Source organism: Camellia sinensis, chromosome 4 (genome assembly GCF_055761805.1).
Source record: "Camellia sinensis isolate YWXY chromosome 4, ASM5576180v1, whole genome shotgun sequence".
Lineage (NCBI taxonomy): Eukaryota > Viridiplantae > Streptophyta > Magnoliopsida > Ericales > Theaceae > Camellia > Camellia sinensis.
In genome coordinates this window covers 111,789,315-111,807,793 of record NC_138964.1, presented here as the reverse complement: position 1 = coordinate 111,807,793, position 18,479 = coordinate 111,789,315, and the positions used below count along the sequence as shown (strand labels likewise).

The window sequence follows — 18,479 nt, the reverse complement described above, 5'->3', positions numbered from 1 at the left end:
AAAACAATAATTTATTTTTTTTACCAATTTTTTTTTTATTTTTTATAATTATGTTCTTATTACCAAAACAAAACAATCATTGGACCTAATGCCAGATACCAAAAAAAAAAAAAAAAAAACCAATTTTCTATTGATAATATATCATAGACATATAAACACTAGCTACACAAAATTGGCGACTGCGGGACTAAGTTATTTTTATTTGTAAATCTTATTTTTCAAATCACATCTATGAGTAGATTAGTGGCTTTCTCTTATAACTGCTGATTTTTTGGCGAATTTTGTTATTTTGTTGTTGCAGTTTCAATAAGTTTTCTTATTTGGTCCTTTCTTGTTTTCGTTTTTATTCTGTATGATTTTTTAGCTTTTATTTTAGTATAAGTGCTTTATAACTTTTAACAATCAAAAGGAAATTTTTTTTGACTTTATAGAGAGGGCTGTGGGCCATTAAAATTTGGTTAGGTAAGTTGAATAGGTCTACTTTCTTATTGAAAATAGTATTATTTAAAATATAAATTACGGTTCAAACTCACCATACAGTCAGGATGGCCGAGTGGTCTAAGGCGCCAGACTCAAGTTCTGGTTCTCGTGAGAGAGCGTGGGTTCAAATCCCACTTCTGACATGTCTTTTTCCTTTTGCAATTAGTTAGGTCTTTGGTTGTTTGCTTTGTCCTTTTTGCAATTAGGTCTTTAGTTTTTTTTTTTTTTTTGACTTTTTAAATTAGGTCTTTAGTTTTTTGCTTTTTCATTTTTGCAGTTAGCTTTTTTTTTTTTTTAACAAAGGAAAAAAGTTAATGTGTTTAGAAATAACTTTTTATTTATTTATTTATTTTATTGTATACATAAATGTAAATGATTGGTATGTATGACTTGATTTTATAGACTTTTAATTTTTAAACATTTTTAGAAATTAAAAGTTAAGTTCCGAAACAAAGTCTTAGATAAGGTTCAAATCTATCTATATTACTTCATCTGTCTCAAAATATTAGTTTTTTATTTTATTTTTTATTGTCTCAAAATATTCGTCCATTTTCAAAAATTAAGAAATAAAATAATATAAATTTACTATTTTGCCTTTTTTTTAAATTCATTAATAATATAAAAAGCATAATTATGACCATTGATATTCTCAAAAAAATGTACTATCGAAAGGTAATTTTAAAAAATTAATATTTTTATAATATAATAATTGTACTATTAAAAAAAAGAGTTAAATTTTTCAAAAAAGGCCATTATTTTGAAATGAAGGGAATATTTTTTTTTTAGATCAAGAAAATTCTTCTTAGATTAAGGTGGCGACAAGAGAAAAGAAAGAGGAAGCTGAAGAGGAAGGAGAAGGAAGCGAGAGAGAGAGAGAGAGACCAGTAAGTCACTCATTCACATACACTCGTCACTCGCATTTACACACACATCACATACTCACATATTATCATTCACTTATTTACATATTCACTCAACATAACCCCCACAAATACACTCAAAGGGAGCAACATAGTTTGGACTGATAAATTTATCGGAAATACCAATGAAAAATTTAGTTTACACACTCACTCACTCGTACTCACATTCATTCACAAGAACCCCTATGCATAGTAAAAAAACAATAGATAAATTTATCACTGATAAATAAATTATGTTAGACTTATTTATTTTGATGATTTGTTTAATTATGTTTTAATTTATTTGAAAGAGAAAAATAGAATCCAAAATTTATTTTAATGATTTATTTAATTATATTTTAATCAAAATTTATTTTGATGATTTATTTGAAAGAGAAAAATAGAATCAAAATTTATTTTGTTCCATTATTTCTCACCTAAACCTTTATCCTAAATATTATTAGAATATATTTAATATTTGATTAAATCAAGAGTTCAAATAGTCTAAAACAAAGGTTCAAACAGCCTAGCGCAGTAGCAGGCCAAAAGGTTCAAAAAGTTCAAGTGTAAGATATTCAAATTAGTAATGATGGAAGTACAACGGTTATAAACGATTATAAAGGTTCAAAAGACCAAAATGTTCAAAAGGTTCGACTGGAAGATATTCAAATTTGTAATGATGGAGTAGAAGATATTTAAATTGGTAATGATGGAAGTACAACGGCTATAAACGGCTATAAATTCAAATGACTACAACGGCTATAAACGGTTATAAATTCAAATGAATACAACAGTTATAAACGGTTAAAAATGGCTATAATTTTCATTATATATACCAAAGCCTTTAATGTAAACAAGTTACAAAAATCTGAAAATATTCTTTAATCTATAATCACTCACATCTATTCTAAAAAATTATACACTGAGCATTATAGCATTAAATTCATCTTTCTTGTGTGAGATTTACAGAAAAATCAAAATTTCATTTTATATATCTATCTTTGAGAGATATTTATTGTAAGCTTTCTTTAAAAGCAAAAATACTATTTCATCTTGTAAAAGTGTTGTAAACATTGTGTTCTTGAAATCTTGAGATTGATTGTGAATCACCTAAGATTTGCAAGGGTTTGGGCTTGTAAAGTCTGTGTAAAATCCGTGGAGAATTGCTCCATTTGTAAAGAGGTTGCTAGTACCCCTGTGAAGCTAGAAGATAATGGAAAATCTCAAGTGAAACTTGAGGAGTAGACGTAGGCCAAGTTGAAGCCGAACCATTATAAATTTGTTTGTCTCTCTCTCCCTTATCTCTTTAATTTATTTTAAATTACCATAACAATATTTTACATTTTTACTGTGCTAAAATCATTAACTGACATAGTTATTAAGACACTTGTTTTAATTAGTTTTATTTCATTAATTATATTTATCTATTGTGCTAGTCATAATTTTTATTAGGGTATTATTAATTTTAATTGTAAAAACCTAATTCACCTCCTCTTAGGTTGTCTTTTGGGTAACAATTGGTATCAGAACTTAGACTCTTACTTTAGATTTAAGCATCTAAGAGTTTCAATCCATGGCAACCTTAGCTAGCACTAGCACTACTGAAGGGCAAGCCACTAATAGGCCACCATTATTTTACAGAAACAACTATAGTCATTGGAAAGATAAGATGACCCTATACCTACAAGCCACTGATTATGTTATGTGGATTATTGTCACCAAAGGTTCAAAAATTCCTACCAAATTAGTAGACAATATTAGTGTACCTAAAACTGAAGATGAATGTGATGAGAGGGATCACAAATTATTGCAAGCCAATGCTAAAGCCAAACTCACCCTTGTTTGTGGATTAGATTCTAAAGAGTATAATAGAATTTCAAATTGTGATTCGGCAAAAGAAATTTGGGACAAACTTAAAGTAACTTATGAAGGTACAAACCCAGTAAAGGAATCTCATATTGATATGCTTGTTCATAGTTATGAATTGTTTAAAATGAACTCTGATGAATCTATTTCAAGTATGTTTACTAGAGTTACTAAAATTGTAAACTCTTTGAAATCTCTTGGCAAAACTTATACTAACAGTGAGTTGGTAAAAAAAATTCTTAGGTGTTTACCAAAGAATTGGGAAGCAAAGGTCACTGCCATTATAAAAGCCAAAGATCTCTCCACACTTAGATTAGATGAGCTTATGGGTTCCCTTATGACTCACGAGATCACCATGAAAAGACATGAGGATGTTGAAAACAAAAAGAAAAGTGAAATTGCATTCAAAGCCTCATAAAATGAAGAAGAATATGAAAACTCCAGTGAGGATGAAAGCTATGCCATGTTTAGTAGAAATCTCAAAAAGCACTTCAAGAAAAACAATTATGGAGGAAGAAGACATTTCAAGAAAGAGTACAACAAAGATAACAATAAAGAGCCTATTATTTGCTATGAGTGCAAAAATCCTGGACATATGAAGATGGATTTTCTAAAATTGAAGAATCATGGAAAAGACTATAAAAGAAACAAAAAGGACATGGTAGCAGCTTGGGGAGAAAGTGAAGATGAAAACTCAAGTGATGAAATTAAAAATGAAGTAGCCAACTTATGTCTCATGGCTCTTGAAGATGAAGACTCTACTCAAGATGAGGTAATTGCTCTTTATGAAGAACTTGAAAGTGCATTCCATGAACTATCAAATGAATTTAAAAAAGTTTGTGCCAAAAATAATGTGTTGAAGAAATTTGTTGCATCTTTATCTATTAATGTAGAAGAATTAAAGAAAGAAAAAATTATTTTGAAAAATGATTTTGATACTATCTCTAATGAGAAAACTACTTAAAAAAACAATGTTGATGATTTAACAAAAACACTTGAAAATTTTGTAAAAGGTAGAGATAATCTCAACATGCTCCTTGGAAATCAAAGATGTGTTTTTGATAAAACGAGTATTGGATATGACCCTATTAAGAAACAAAAGAATCTCAATACAATTTTTAAAAAGACACATTTCATGACACACCCTCATATTACTTGTCATTATTGTAGAAAGAAATGCCATTATATATCTTATTGTCCATTCAAAAAGAATATGAACATGAGAATTAAAAAGATTTGGATTATTAAGGGATCTAATAAAACGAACCAAGAAGGACCCAAGAAACTATGGGTACCAAAAACCAACACTTGATCGTCATCTTGTAGGTTTGCTTTAAGTCCAAAGCTAAAGAAGGGAAGTGGTACCTTGATAGTGGATGTTCTACACACATGACCGAAGATAAATCATTCTTTACTAAACTATCATTGAAAGATGGAGGATTTGTTACTTTTGGAGACAATAAGAAAGGAAAAATCATCGATATTGGTAGCATCGGTATTTCTCCTAACCTTTCTATTGAAAAGGTTTTACTTATTGATGGACTTAAGCATAACCTACTTAGTATTAGTCAATTAAGTGATAAAAGTAATCGAGTTATTTTTGATAAATCACATTGCACAATTGAAAGCACAAATGATCATAAAGCTTTATTCGTTGGCAATCGCCATGATAATGGTTATGTTTTTCATCTTAATGATCTCTATGCCAGTGATGTTAAATGTTTATATGTTAATAATGAAAATAGTTGGTTATGGCATAGAAGACTTGGTCATACTCATATAGATTTAATTGCTAAACTTTTGAGAAAGGATTTGGTCATTGGACTTCCAAAAATTAAATTTGAAAAAGATCATCTTTGAAGTACTTGTCAACAAGGAAAACAAACTAAAATATCATTTAAATCAAAATCTCATATTTCCACAACTAGACCTTTACAACTATTGCATATGGATTTCTTTGGTCCCTCAAGGACATCTAATCTAGGTGGTAAACGTTATTGTCTTGTTATTGTTGATGATTATTCAAGATTCAAATGTGTTATGTTTTTAGCACACAAAGATGAAACATTTTCTTCTTTCACAAAACTCTATCGTAGAATTCAAAATAAAAAAGGTTTTCTTATTACTAATAAGTTAATTCCTTTTTGAGTCATATCTTTGTAGAATCAATTTTGATGTCATAGCATATTTTTGAGATGTATACTATCTATATTTTGAATTGTACATTTATGATCTCAAGAATATGCTCAATATGAAAATTTTATTCTTATATGCTTTACATTGGAATATTTGAATGAGTTATAAAATTCGTTGATTATGATCCATCAACAATGTCTAAATGAAAAGAAGTATCACACGTTTGTAGAGACATTGCATCTATCCTATTGAATATCTTTTGAATATGGATTATATTGGTATAGATCTCATGAAATGCTTTTGATTGATAAATTGTTGAATTAATTGTTTATAACATTCATGTTGTGTTTCACATTAAGTAAAATGTTTTATCACACTTGAGTATGTGGATTGAATTGATGAAAATGCCTCTTGATGATGTTATGTGATTAAATGACATTGTTGCATCATTTTTTAATAAAACAAAGAGCATAACACTATTTTCTTATGCATATTATGCTATGTGCTACAACTTGAAAATTCTAAAACATAGCATTCCAAACTCTTGTTTGATTATTGAATTATTTTTCACTTTTTGAGTTTGTGATAATAAGTGATTTGTATTGCATTTTTATTGAGTAATAGTGTTTGTTTTATGAATGCTATATTTACACAAATCACATTAGAAAAGGGTAGCATCAACTTAGGGGGAGAAATCATTTTGCTAACATACTTGTTAAACCCTTTTGAGATGAACTCCTCATGAAAGAAAATTGAAGATTGAAAAGCTTCCATCTCTTAAATCTAACGTATGCCTCATATACTCTCTTAAGCTTTTGAGGTAAAAATTCTATCTTTTATCCTTTGAGCTAATACTGTTATTACTTTGATATGAAAAAGATTGATTATGCTTTATATGATTTGCAATGTATACTTTTTGATGATGCTCTTGCCTAAAAATCATGCATATGCTTAAAATGTGTGCTATATATTGAAATTCATGGTTTTTCTTGGCATATGGATTGCTATACCTTGAACATGCTTCATTTTTTGGATTTACATTAGATGCATGAGATTATATTGAGTTTAACCTATTATGAACAATATTTGGTATTCTACATAATGCTTGAGCTATGATTGTTAAATCTTCTAAATTGCATATTGGTATCCTAGGTAGATTGCATGTTGGTATCATTTTGGCATCCTTATTGGTAACATTTGGCATCCTATTTGATATTATTGAGGAGAACATTTCAGTTATGAGCTTTCATTGTTCATATCTCCTATTGATTTTACCAAATGAAACAAGGGGAAGAATTTAAACTTGATTAGTTTTAAACTGTGCAATTTTTTTTGAGTTCTGCATCTTGAGATAAAATTAACTTTGCATACATTGATTTTTTTTAAATCCTCATGGTATTTTTTTTTGCATTACCATTCCAGCAACCCCAACGTCCCATTATGTTTAATTTCTGCTGGTATTATTTTATTTTATTTTACTTTATTTTTACTTTTTTATTTTTCTATTAGGCTTCATTTCTTTTATTTTTATTTTTTTCATTATTATTTTTTTGTTTGGGCTTAATTTTTTTATTTTTTTTCTGCTTTTTAATTTTATTTTTCAGTAATTAAACATAAAAATAAAAAAAAATCAAAATACAAATATTTACATAAAAAAAATACCCTTCATTTTTTTTACGGCCATACGCCGATCAAACTAAACATATTTCAAAAACAAAAAACAAAACAACTCTTCTTTTTTTTCGGCCATACGCCGACCTCTCTTACTCGCCTCTTTTACCGTTTTTTTCTTCTTTTTATCACCTTGGGCGACCCTTGACGCCCCTGCCCCTGTGCTTTTGTCGAGAGCGACGACTCCCCGCTGACTATCAAAGGCCAAGAACGACGTTGCTCCAAATCGGGCCATGGAGATAGTCTTCCGTTTAAGCTCTTTATTTTTGGCCTTCAGTGCGCCTATTTCTGTCTGCGCATCCTTTTACATACGCTGAAGCAGAGAGAGTTGGGCGTTGACCTGATGGAGCTCACTCATCCTGTTCTGCAATCGATGAGCCAATTTTGTGACTGCAGTCACCGTCTCCATACAGGACGTCAGTGTGAAATGATTGGCTTTAATGTCTGATTGAGCTGCCATGATTTGCTCAGTCGACATGATAGGAATGTTAGACAGAGGAATGACAGGAAGAATAGGAGTAGGGGCACTCGGTCCAGCAGAGCTTATGGGATCGTTCAGGTCCAGAAATAGAGTGAGGGGACGGGATGAGGAAGCCATGGTTTAGAGGTGAGAGCTGTAAACGAAATGAGTTGCAGAGAAATATGAGAGAACAGACTAAGGTTTGGCCTTCTCCGTTCAGTTTTTTTTTTTTTTTTTTTTTTCTCTCGATGAGGAAGAAGAAACAGACGAGAGTGGTGAAGAAGAGATAGAAGAGAATGGTGTATAAGAAAATGGAAGAGTGTGTGATTTAGAAGAAGGCTGAAGAGAAGAGGCTAAAGAGAAGAAGACAAGGAGGGCGAGATAGCCGAAGCGAGCAGCAATCGAGGAGAGCTGCTTTTGTCGGCCAATGAAGCAAAAGCCAGGCCGCGTGGCAACCGCATTTTGCGAAAAAAGAGAGAGACGCGGGAGAGTTGTATGTGTATGCATATATGTATATGTATATATATATATATATATTTGTTGATTGACCGTTGATTGATATATATATATATACTTTTGCTATATATATATTTTTGATGCCATTTATCACTATCATTTTCCTCCTCCTCCTCCAGCTCCAAATTCTGATCCATGATTTCCTTTTGATAATGTCACAAGGGGAGAAATTATATGATGTTATGTATTATAGTATTATTTTGTTATGATGTTATGTATTATGATATTATTTTCAAATTATGGTATTATTTGAAAACGAATTTGATGATTATGTATTTATAGTTTGATATCTTAGTCTCATATCATGTTACTAATTAAAGCTTATTTATTACACATGTGCTAACCTATGTATTTAGAAATGAATTTAGGAAACACGACTTGAGGGGGATCCCTTGTTACTCCCAAATTAAATCAAAATATCATTGTGTGCCATCATGAAAAAGGGGGAGATTGTTAGACTTATTTATTTTGATAATTTATTTAATTATGTTTCAATTTATTTGAAAGAGAAAAATAGAATTCAAAATTTATTTTGATGATTTATTTAATTATATTTTAATCAAAATTTATTTTGATGATTTATTTGAAAGAGAAAAATAGAATCAAAATTTATTTTGATGATTTATTTGAAAGAGAAAAATAGAATCAAAATTTATTTTGTCCCATTATTTCTCGCCTAAACCTTTATCCTAAATATTGTTAGAATGTATTTAATATTTGATTAAATCAGGAGTTCAAATAGTCCAAAACAAAGGTTCAAACAGCCTAGCACAGCAGCAGGCCAAAAGGTTCAAGTGGAAGATATTCAAATTAATAATGATGGAAATACAATGGGTATAAACGACTATAAATGTTCAAAAGACCAAAAGGTTCAACTGGAAGATATTCAAATTTGTAATGATGGAGTGGAAAATATTCAAATTGACAATGATGAAAGTACAACGGCTATAAACAGCTATAAATTCAAATGACTACAACGGCTATAAACGGTTATAAATTCAAATGAATACAACAGTTATAAACGGTTATAAATGGCTATAGTTTTCATTATATATACCAAAGCCTCTAATGTAAATAAGTTATAAAAATCTGAAAATATTCTTTGATCTATAATCACTCACATCTATTCTAAAAAATTATGCACTGAGCCTTATAACATTAAGCTCATCTTTCTTGTATGAGATTTATAGAAAAATCAAAACTTCATTTTATATATCTATCTTTGAGAGATATTTATTGTAAGCTTTCTTTGAAAGCAAAAAAATCATTTCATCTTGTAAAAGTATTGCAAACATTGTGTTCTTGAAATCTTTAGAGTGATTGTGAATCACCTAAGATTTGCAATGGCTTGAGCTTGTGAAGTCTGTGTAAAATCCGTGGAGGATTGCTCCATTTGTAAAGAGGTTGCTAGCACTCCTGTGAAGCTAGAAGATAGTGAAAAATCTCAAGTGAAACTTGAGGAGTGGATGTAGGCCAAGTTGAAGCCGAACCACTATAAATTTGTTTGCTTCTCTCTCCCTTATCTCTTTATTTTATTTTAAATTGTCATAGCTATATTTCACATTTTTACTGTGTTAAAATCATTAACTAACATAGTTGTTAAGACACTTGTTTTAATTAGTTTTATTTCATTGATTATATTTATCTATTGTGCTAGTCATAATTTTTATTAGGATATTATTAATTTTAATTGTAAAAACCTAATTCACCTCCCCTCTTAAGTTGTCTTTTGGGTAACAAATTAGACCTTAGTTTGCAACATATCTTGTTTGTGTGTGTGAGAGAGAGAGAGATATTAAAAATTTAGTGAAAAATATTTCGGAGATTTACGTGTATACTACAAGAAATTACACTTTTGCCGTCTAAAAAAATTTTGGTCGCAAAAAAAAATAATTTTTGCTGACTAATAAAAAAATTGATAGCTAAATTTTTTTACTTTTACCAACATAGGTCTTAATAGGTGAACTTATTATCCAATAAGTCTTATGATAATTAATGGTATTTTTACCAAACACTACTACAAAAAAGTCACTAATTATTGATTTTCAGTGACAATTTAAAAATTTTGTCACAAAATTGTCACTAATTATAAATTTTAGCGAGAATTTAAAAGAATCGTCATTAATTTTCACCTTTTAGTGACATTTTGAAAAATTTGTCACAAAAAAAGTCATTAATTGTAAGTTTTAGAGACAATTTATAAAAACTGTAACAAAAAAAGTCACTAATTGTTAATTTTTAGCGACATATGTAAAAAATCGTCATAAAAAATTATTTTTAGCGACAATTTTATAAAGACTTATTTTCAATAGGACTTGATGAAAATTAAGTCCAACTATTAGGACCTATTGATAGTTTACCCAAATATTTTTAAGTTAAGCAACCGTAGAAATCTAATCACCTCGTTTGGTTTCCGAAAACTGAGCTAAGCTTTTAAAAAATTGAAGTTTTTGTTAACCCTTTCTTAATTTTTAGTCATAATTTTTAATATTTTTATTTTTTATTTTTTAGGCACACCTAACCTAAATATACTTAAGAAATATAATATTTTTGATTTTTTTTAAAAATCATCAAAAACAAAAAAATATAATAAGAAAAATATAAAAATTTAGTATATTTTCATATTGATTGAATTTTTTAAATATTGTTTCACGAATATTTTGCTTTTTTAAGTTCAACTAAGTAACGTAAATCTAGAAAGTATAAAATTTACTTGAAATATTAAAAAAAAATTCACTAAAAAAAAATAAAATAAAATAAAAAACACTTGGTAACACTTACGTTTTCAGTTTTCTGTTTATATTTACAAAAATTTTAAAAACTCAAATAAAAACTTGTTTGGTAAAATTTTTGATTTATAAATCAGTGGTCTCAGTTTATAAATTTGGCCAAAAAATGAAAACACAAAAAATGTGTTTTCATTTTGAGTTTTCAATTTTTTTTTTTTTTTTTACCACCCAACACTAGCCACCACTCACCTCCCACTACCACCTACCACCACCACTCACCACCTACCTCCCACCACTACCCACCAGCCACCCACCAGACACCACCCACCTGCTACCCACTAGCCACCACCACCCACCCCTCGCCGCCGCCACCACCACCACCACCCGCAACCCACCTACCATCCACCTACCACCACCCGCCACCCGCCACTACCATCCACCGCCCGCCACCACCACCTGCCATCTACTTGCCACCACCACCACCACCACCATCATCACCCACCACCCACCACCACCACTACCACCACCCACTCGCTACCATCTACCACCCGCCACCGTCACTCACTCACCCACCACCACCACCACTCGCCATCTACCCGCCACCACCCACCACCACTCGCCATCTACCCGCCACCACCCACCACCACTCGCCATCCGCCATCCACCACCCACCTGTCACCACCACCACCACCCACTCGCTACCACCTACCACCCATCACCGTCACCCACCCACCCACCCACCCACTCACCAACCACCACCCGTCATCCGCCGCCCACCTACCATCACCACCCACCACCAGCCACCACCACCACCACCCACTCGCTACCACCCACCACCCGCCACCGTCACCTACCCACCTACCATCACCACCCACCACCCACTACCCACCCGCCACTGCCCACCACCCACCACCACCCGTCATCCGCCACCCATCTGCCACCACCACCACCCACCACCCGCCACCACCACCCACTCGCTACCACTTACCACCCACCACCCGCCACCGTCACCCACCCACCCGCCACCACCACCTACCCTCCACCACCCACCACCACCCGCCATCCGCCACCCACCACCACCCACTCGCTACCACCCACCACCCGCCACCGTCACCCACCCACCACCACTACCCACCCGCCACCATCCGCCACCACCAGCTACCCACCACCCACCGTCACCACTTGCCACCACCGTCTTTCGCCGCCACTTGCCATTTCTCACTATTTTTTATATTTTTAAAATTTTTTAAACATTTTGTTAATTACCAAACGCGTTTATAGTTTATGTTTTTCTAAAAATAAACAAAAAATAAACAAAAACTAGTTTATAAAATTTTTGTAAATATAAACTGAAAACGTAAACGTTACCAAACACACCCTAATTTTGAAAAAATCAATCAAAACAAGTTGAATACACTTCTTGCGACGATGGATAATATTAAAAAAAAAGTTTTGATCTAGCCTGCCAAATTGTCCTGGAAAAATATGCTTATGCAATTGCAAATCCTCTCGAAATCACAGAAATAAATAAATAAAAATAAAAATAGAAAACAAGAAAATATACTCAAAACTCAATGCATACAAATGAAATGCAAGAAAAACAAGTATGTCTCGCAAAGAGAGTCCACAAATTCAACTTAACATACCATTTGGTACAACCTAAATATTTAATCACCCTTTAACTCCATATTAGTAATAATTAATCACAATTAGAAGAAGGTTGGAAGCAATTTCAAAACTATGTGTGTTTAATGTAAGGTATGTAGATGTATAAGGGTGAAAGTGCAAAAACTGTAAAAGAATTGCCACTTAAATAAAAATGAGACAACTGGCAGCCGGATGTCCAACATTGGACTCCCCACCGTTAGCCTTTTTGGTACCTAATATATATATATATATATATATATATAGGATAAATTATATTTTGCACTCCTGTATTTTGTATCAAATTTCACTTTGATCTCTACACATAAAATTGTAGTAGTTAATCTCTTACATTTCTGGTCAAGTGTCATTGTTCTCATTCTTTTACTCCATTACTTAAGTTTTTAATAAAATCCAATCATGTGATAAACATATGACTACGAAATTAGGACGAAGGAGGAAAATCACTCTCATTTCCCGCCTATACACATTTCGTCATAAAATTTATATCAAATTATGACTGTATTCGACTAAAACAAAATAGAGATTGTGAATGATTAAAGAGATAAACTAGGATTTTGTAGAAATTGAAATTATGAAGTTGTATTTTTCGCAATAACATAATTTTCTGTCTATTATTCTTTATTTCTCTTCGATTTCTCTACTGGATTTTTTATTTCAAAAATTCTATTTTCCTACATCTTCATCCCTACTTTTAGCTTATTAACATAGATGTCCATATTGTATTATATAACTCTCACACACTTATCACATGGGGCAAAGTGTGTATTAGTGAAAAATAGGGATGATTTTTCTCTCTTACTCCCATTTTGTAGTTACATACTTGTCACATGATTGGATTTCGTTAAAGACTTAAACAATGGAGTAACAGAAAAAGAACATTGACATTTGATTAGAAATGTAGGGATTGACTGTCACAATTTCATGTGTCGGGACTAAAGTAAGTGAGAGGGTAATTTTGGTGAAAATTGGGCCAAGCTATGAGATGGTCATTATGGCCCAAAGTACGAAGGGCTGGGTAAAAAGGCCGTAAAATTACTCCGGTCCAAGAGAGGTAAAAGATTACTCCGGCCCAAGAGAAATGTAAAGTTGCTCCGGTCCGGAAGCGACTTGAAGTTAGGCCAGTCTCAGAGTTAGTCCGGTCATGACGTATTGTGTTTAGAATGGTCAGAACCTTGCTACTCCGTAGCTCGGTTTAAACATACCATGGTTTGTGCATGAGAGCACCAGGATAAGGAGGAGTAGAAGGAAGAGCCGAACTAAGGATAGTTCGGCCTACTCTGCGGCTCAGGATAGCTATGATTACTTCGGTCATGTTTGGAGTTCGGCCATGGTAATAACCATCTCACTTGGTTTAAGCAGTGAGGGGGGTGTTGGAGGATAAGGATTATCCTTCAGGAGGTTAAATCCTAGGAGGACTCTGCATAGAGGAATAGAAGTCCTACTAGGATTGTGCCACACGAAACCTATAAAAGCTCACAAACATCACCTTTGGAGAGGTAACACACAACTTTGCTTTCTGAATACACAGAGCTTTTGTCTATTTGTCAAGCTTACTGACTTAGGCATCGGAGAGGTTTCCGGCACACACCCGCCGGCTAGCTCACGTTTGTGTTTTCAGGTGATAAAGTGACGACGTACAGAGGAGCGCAGACTTGATCAACAGGATTATACAAGAAGGTTTATTTCTTTCCCGTACAATTGGCGCCGTCTGTGGGAAAAACAGATAGGACAAAACCTCTTGATCAAACTTTACCTCTTGAAGAACAATGGCGCACAATGAAGAATTACCACAGTTCGCCATCGACGGGCAAACACCAGATGGGGGGGCTAGGCGTGAAGGACTACCTTCTATCCCTCCCATGGCAAATTTGGAGCCCCAACGACATAACACCAGGAGGGATACTAGGGGAAGACGGACACACAGCCCCCATCGCTCTCGTTCATAAAGTCCTGACAGGCAAAGACGGAGGATTGATCCTCAAGTTCTAGAGGACCGCGTGAAGGAGCAAGACGAATTAATATGGAAGATGGCGGCCGACATAGAAGCCTTGAAGCGCCAGATAAAGAAAAAAGAAGTGGCGACAGGAGAGGGGCGCAAAAACAAGACACCCCCTCGCCACTCAGAAAATCGTAGTAGGAATACCACACCCTCGCAAGGAGAGAGTAGAAGCCTCAGGACAGGCGATACTCAATCCTGGTCTTCCAGAACTCGTCACTCCAGGTCTGAGAGGACGAGATCTGAAAGATCATACACTGAAGGAAGCACGTATTGGCCCTCACATACGCACCAAACCAGATCTAGACAGACGGAGTTACTCAGATCATCCGACTTACGAACCGTGCTCGAAGAAAAAGCACGATGTAAGGAGGATGCCAGGGCACGGGATCCACACAGAGTTTCTGCCTTACAGCGGTTGGCTCCTCGGACACATGGAAACGTCGAGGTTGGAATGCCAATACCGCGCCCTGCCTACGAACCAACGGACAAAGCATTAGCAAGGCTGCAGACTTCGCCGTTTGTTCCGGCGATTGAAAACGCGCCCCTACCATCAGGCTTCCTTCAGCCCAAATTCACTACATATGAAGGGAAGACGGACCCCTACTCACACTTGAGCCACTTGAGCCAGGTCATGGCTGTATACAGGCGAAACGAGGCCCTAATGTGCATACTCTTCCCATCTAGCCTTGGCGACCTAGGCTTAACTTGGTTCGAGAAACTTCCAGAAGGCAGCATAGCCTCTTGGGCACAATTGGCAGAGGCCTTCGTAACAAGGTTCCGAACGAACACTAAAACCCCGGTGGAGATTGACCAATTGCTCTCCATCGACAGGGGCGATAAAGAAACCCTAAGATCCTACAATAGTCGCTACTGGGAGACATTCAATCAAATTGGGGACTGCCCCACCAATCTCGACATTGCACAATATAAAAGAGGCCTTCCAGTCGGGAACAGACTAAGGGACTCAATCACCATGACGCCGCCCCTCACCATGGAAGCCTTGATGGAAAGAGTGCATCAGCACATCAAGGTAGAAGAGGATGACGCACGTGCCAAAGTAAAATTTGGGGTGACCACAGTACCAGAAAAGAAGACCTCAGCGAAGGTCAATGCAGTAGACCGACAGAATAGAAACGGACGTGGCAGGCGAGACAACGGAGAGGACCTAGATAAAAGATGGTTGAGGGTCCGCACAGCCATAACCACGGTATTCAAGAAACCGATCTACCGAATTCTAAGTGAAATAAGAGACGAACCTTTCGTCAGATGGCCAGCCAAACTAGGGGAAGCGCAGAAGGACTATGACGAAAGATCACGGTGCACCTTCCATAAAGAAAAGGGACACCGCACTGAGAATTGCATGCCATTGAGACAACACCTGGAGGAATTGGTGGCAGCAGGGCACTTGGATAAGTACATTGAAGGAGGGACGCAACTAGCCCCCCAAGATCACAATAACCCCAACGGGATGCCAGTCGACGGCCCACCTCAAGGCGTTATCAATGTGATACATGGAGTCTCTGAACCTGAGCGTGTATGCGAGCTCAGAGGATCAATCAAAAAGGATGAACACTTAAGAGAGGTGCTAAGTGCCCAACCTGCCACTAAGAAGGGGAAGATAGAGGCAACAAACGTCATGTCTTTTTCGGATAAAGACTTAGAACGGATATATTGCCCTCACAATGATGCCCTGGCCGTTACTCTCCGAGTCAAGGATTTGGACGTCAAGCGGATTCTGATTGACCAGGGTAGTTCATGTGAAATCATGTACTACGAAACATTTAAGCAATTAAAGCTACAAGACAAAGACTTGGCGCCTGCTGTATCACCCCTAATTGGATTAAACTCTATGCCAGAATGGCCCGTCGGCAAAATAATTCTTCCAGTTAGAGCAGGAAGCGTGACGAAACAAGTGGAGTTCTAGGTATTGAAGGTCCCCTCCACTTACAACATCATCTTGGGCAGAACATGGCTGCATGCCATGCGATCGGTGGCGTCATCCTACCACCAAGTAATGCGATTCCCCAACGACACCGGTGTAATTGAAGAAGTCTATGGAGATTAGATCATGTCAAAGCAATGCTTCGTTATGGTAAATGGCAGCCGTGCTGCCAATGGATACGTTCATTCGGTGGAAGAACCTGAGAGTAATGAGCTATTCGCAGATATCGGCAAAGCAGCGGATCAGAAAGCAGTGGAGGACTTGATAGAGGTAAAAATAGATGAAAAAAACCCGGATAAGTTCTTTTTGCTCGGTTCGTCGCTGTCCAGCACTGAGAGATTAGAGGTCTTGGAATTCTTAACCTCTAATATCGAAGTGTTCGCCTGGACACCGTACGACATGCGAGGCATTGATCCGAACTTCATCTGTCACCAACTCAATATCCACCCATCCGCCAGACCAATCATTCAACGCACTCCCAGATCGGCACTTCACCATGCCGAAATAGTGGCGGAAGAAGTAGGTAACTTGCTGGAGGCAGGAGCAATCAGAGAAGTGCACTACCCAAAATGGATCTCCAACACGGTCGTAGTGCCAAAGAAGAATGGCAAATGGCGTGTCTGCGTCGACTACAAAACAGTCAACAAGGCGTGCCCAAAAGACAGTTTTCCTCTACCACGGATAGACCAACTGGTAGACCTAACGGTGGGGCACAATCGACTTAGCTTTCTGGATGCATACAGAGGCTACCACCAAATCGCCATGCATGAACCAGACCAGGAGGTCACATCCTTTACAACGCCAAGAGGACTATACTGCTACAAGGTCATGCCCTTTGGCCTAAAGAACGCAGGGGCAACATTCCAGCGAATGGTCACCAAGATGTTTGAACCATTGTTAGGAAGAACAATGGAGGCTTACATCGACGACATGGTGGTCAAAAGCAAGGATGAGAATGACCATCTCAAGGACCTAGGAGAGATGTTTGAAATTCTGAAAAAACACAAGTTGCGCCTCAACGCATCAAAGTGTGCGTTCGGAGTAGGATCTGGCAAATTCCTGGGCTTCCTTGTAACCAACCGGGGTATATAAGCGGACCCCTCCCAGATCAAAGCAATTCAAGATTTAGAGAGACCAAACTCAGTAAAAGAAGTACACCATCTCACCGGCATGGCGGCCACGCTCAATCGGTTCATAAGCCGATCGTCAGACAGACTACGACCATTCTTTCAAGCTTTAAACGCCAAGTTCGAATGAGACGAAGAATGCAACCAAGCACTAGAAAGCCTGAAAGAATACATGTCTTCTCCACCATTGCTGGTCACCCCAATACCAGGAGAAGAACTCTTCCTATACCTTGCAGTCTCTCAGCACGCAATTAGGGCAGTATTGGTCCGCGCAGAAGGAATTCAACATTTGCCCATCTATTATGTCAGCAAGACATTGCTGGGAGCCGAAACAAGGTACTTGCCATTGGAAAAACTTGCATTGGCCTTAATGATGGCCTCCAGGAAATTGGCACACTACTTTCATGCCCACACCATAGTTGTCCTCACAGCTTTTCCACTAAAAGCTTTGTTTGAGAGGGCAAACTTTTCTGGGCGAATTTTGAAGTGGGCAGTTGAGCTGGGACAATTCGACGTCAAGTTCCAACCTAGAACCGCAGTAAAAGCCCAATCTTTGGCAGACTTCATCGCAGAGTTTACTCTTGGAAGTCATCATATCTGCCCAGTCGACCAAACTGACACAACCGAACTAGGGATGGAAGTTGACGCCGGAATAGCGCAACCCCTAGCAGAAGGCACTCAGTCAGACTCCAAGGCAGACCAAACTAAAGACAGCAAGGAAGAAGCAAGCCAAGCTACACTAAACCAAGACTCACCAACAAATAAAAACTTGGTTTAATCAGATAGCAAGGGGCAGACAGTAAGCTTGGACCTTGAAGAAAACCCCAGCAACATTTTTGACCCCACGACATCATCCGACCCCTCTACTTGCTAGAAGTTGTTCGTTGGTGAGATGTGGAAGCTCTTTGTGGATGGAGCATCCAACCGGCATGGTACAGGACTTGGCATAGTCCTCATCTCACCAGATGGCCTGGTTGTAGAGCAAG

The 18,479-nt window shown here is 36.3% G+C and overlaps 1 non-coding gene across 1 annotated transcript; it reads left to right on the top strand.

The window, feature by feature from the left end:
- Positions 1 to 539: 539 nt before the first annotated feature.
- On the top strand, positions 540 to 623 carry TRNAL-CAA (transfer RNA leucine (anticodon CAA)). The gene has a single exon. It is a non-coding gene; the product is annotated as a tRNA-Leu (tRNA).
- Positions 624 to 18,479: the final 17,856 nt, after the last annotated feature.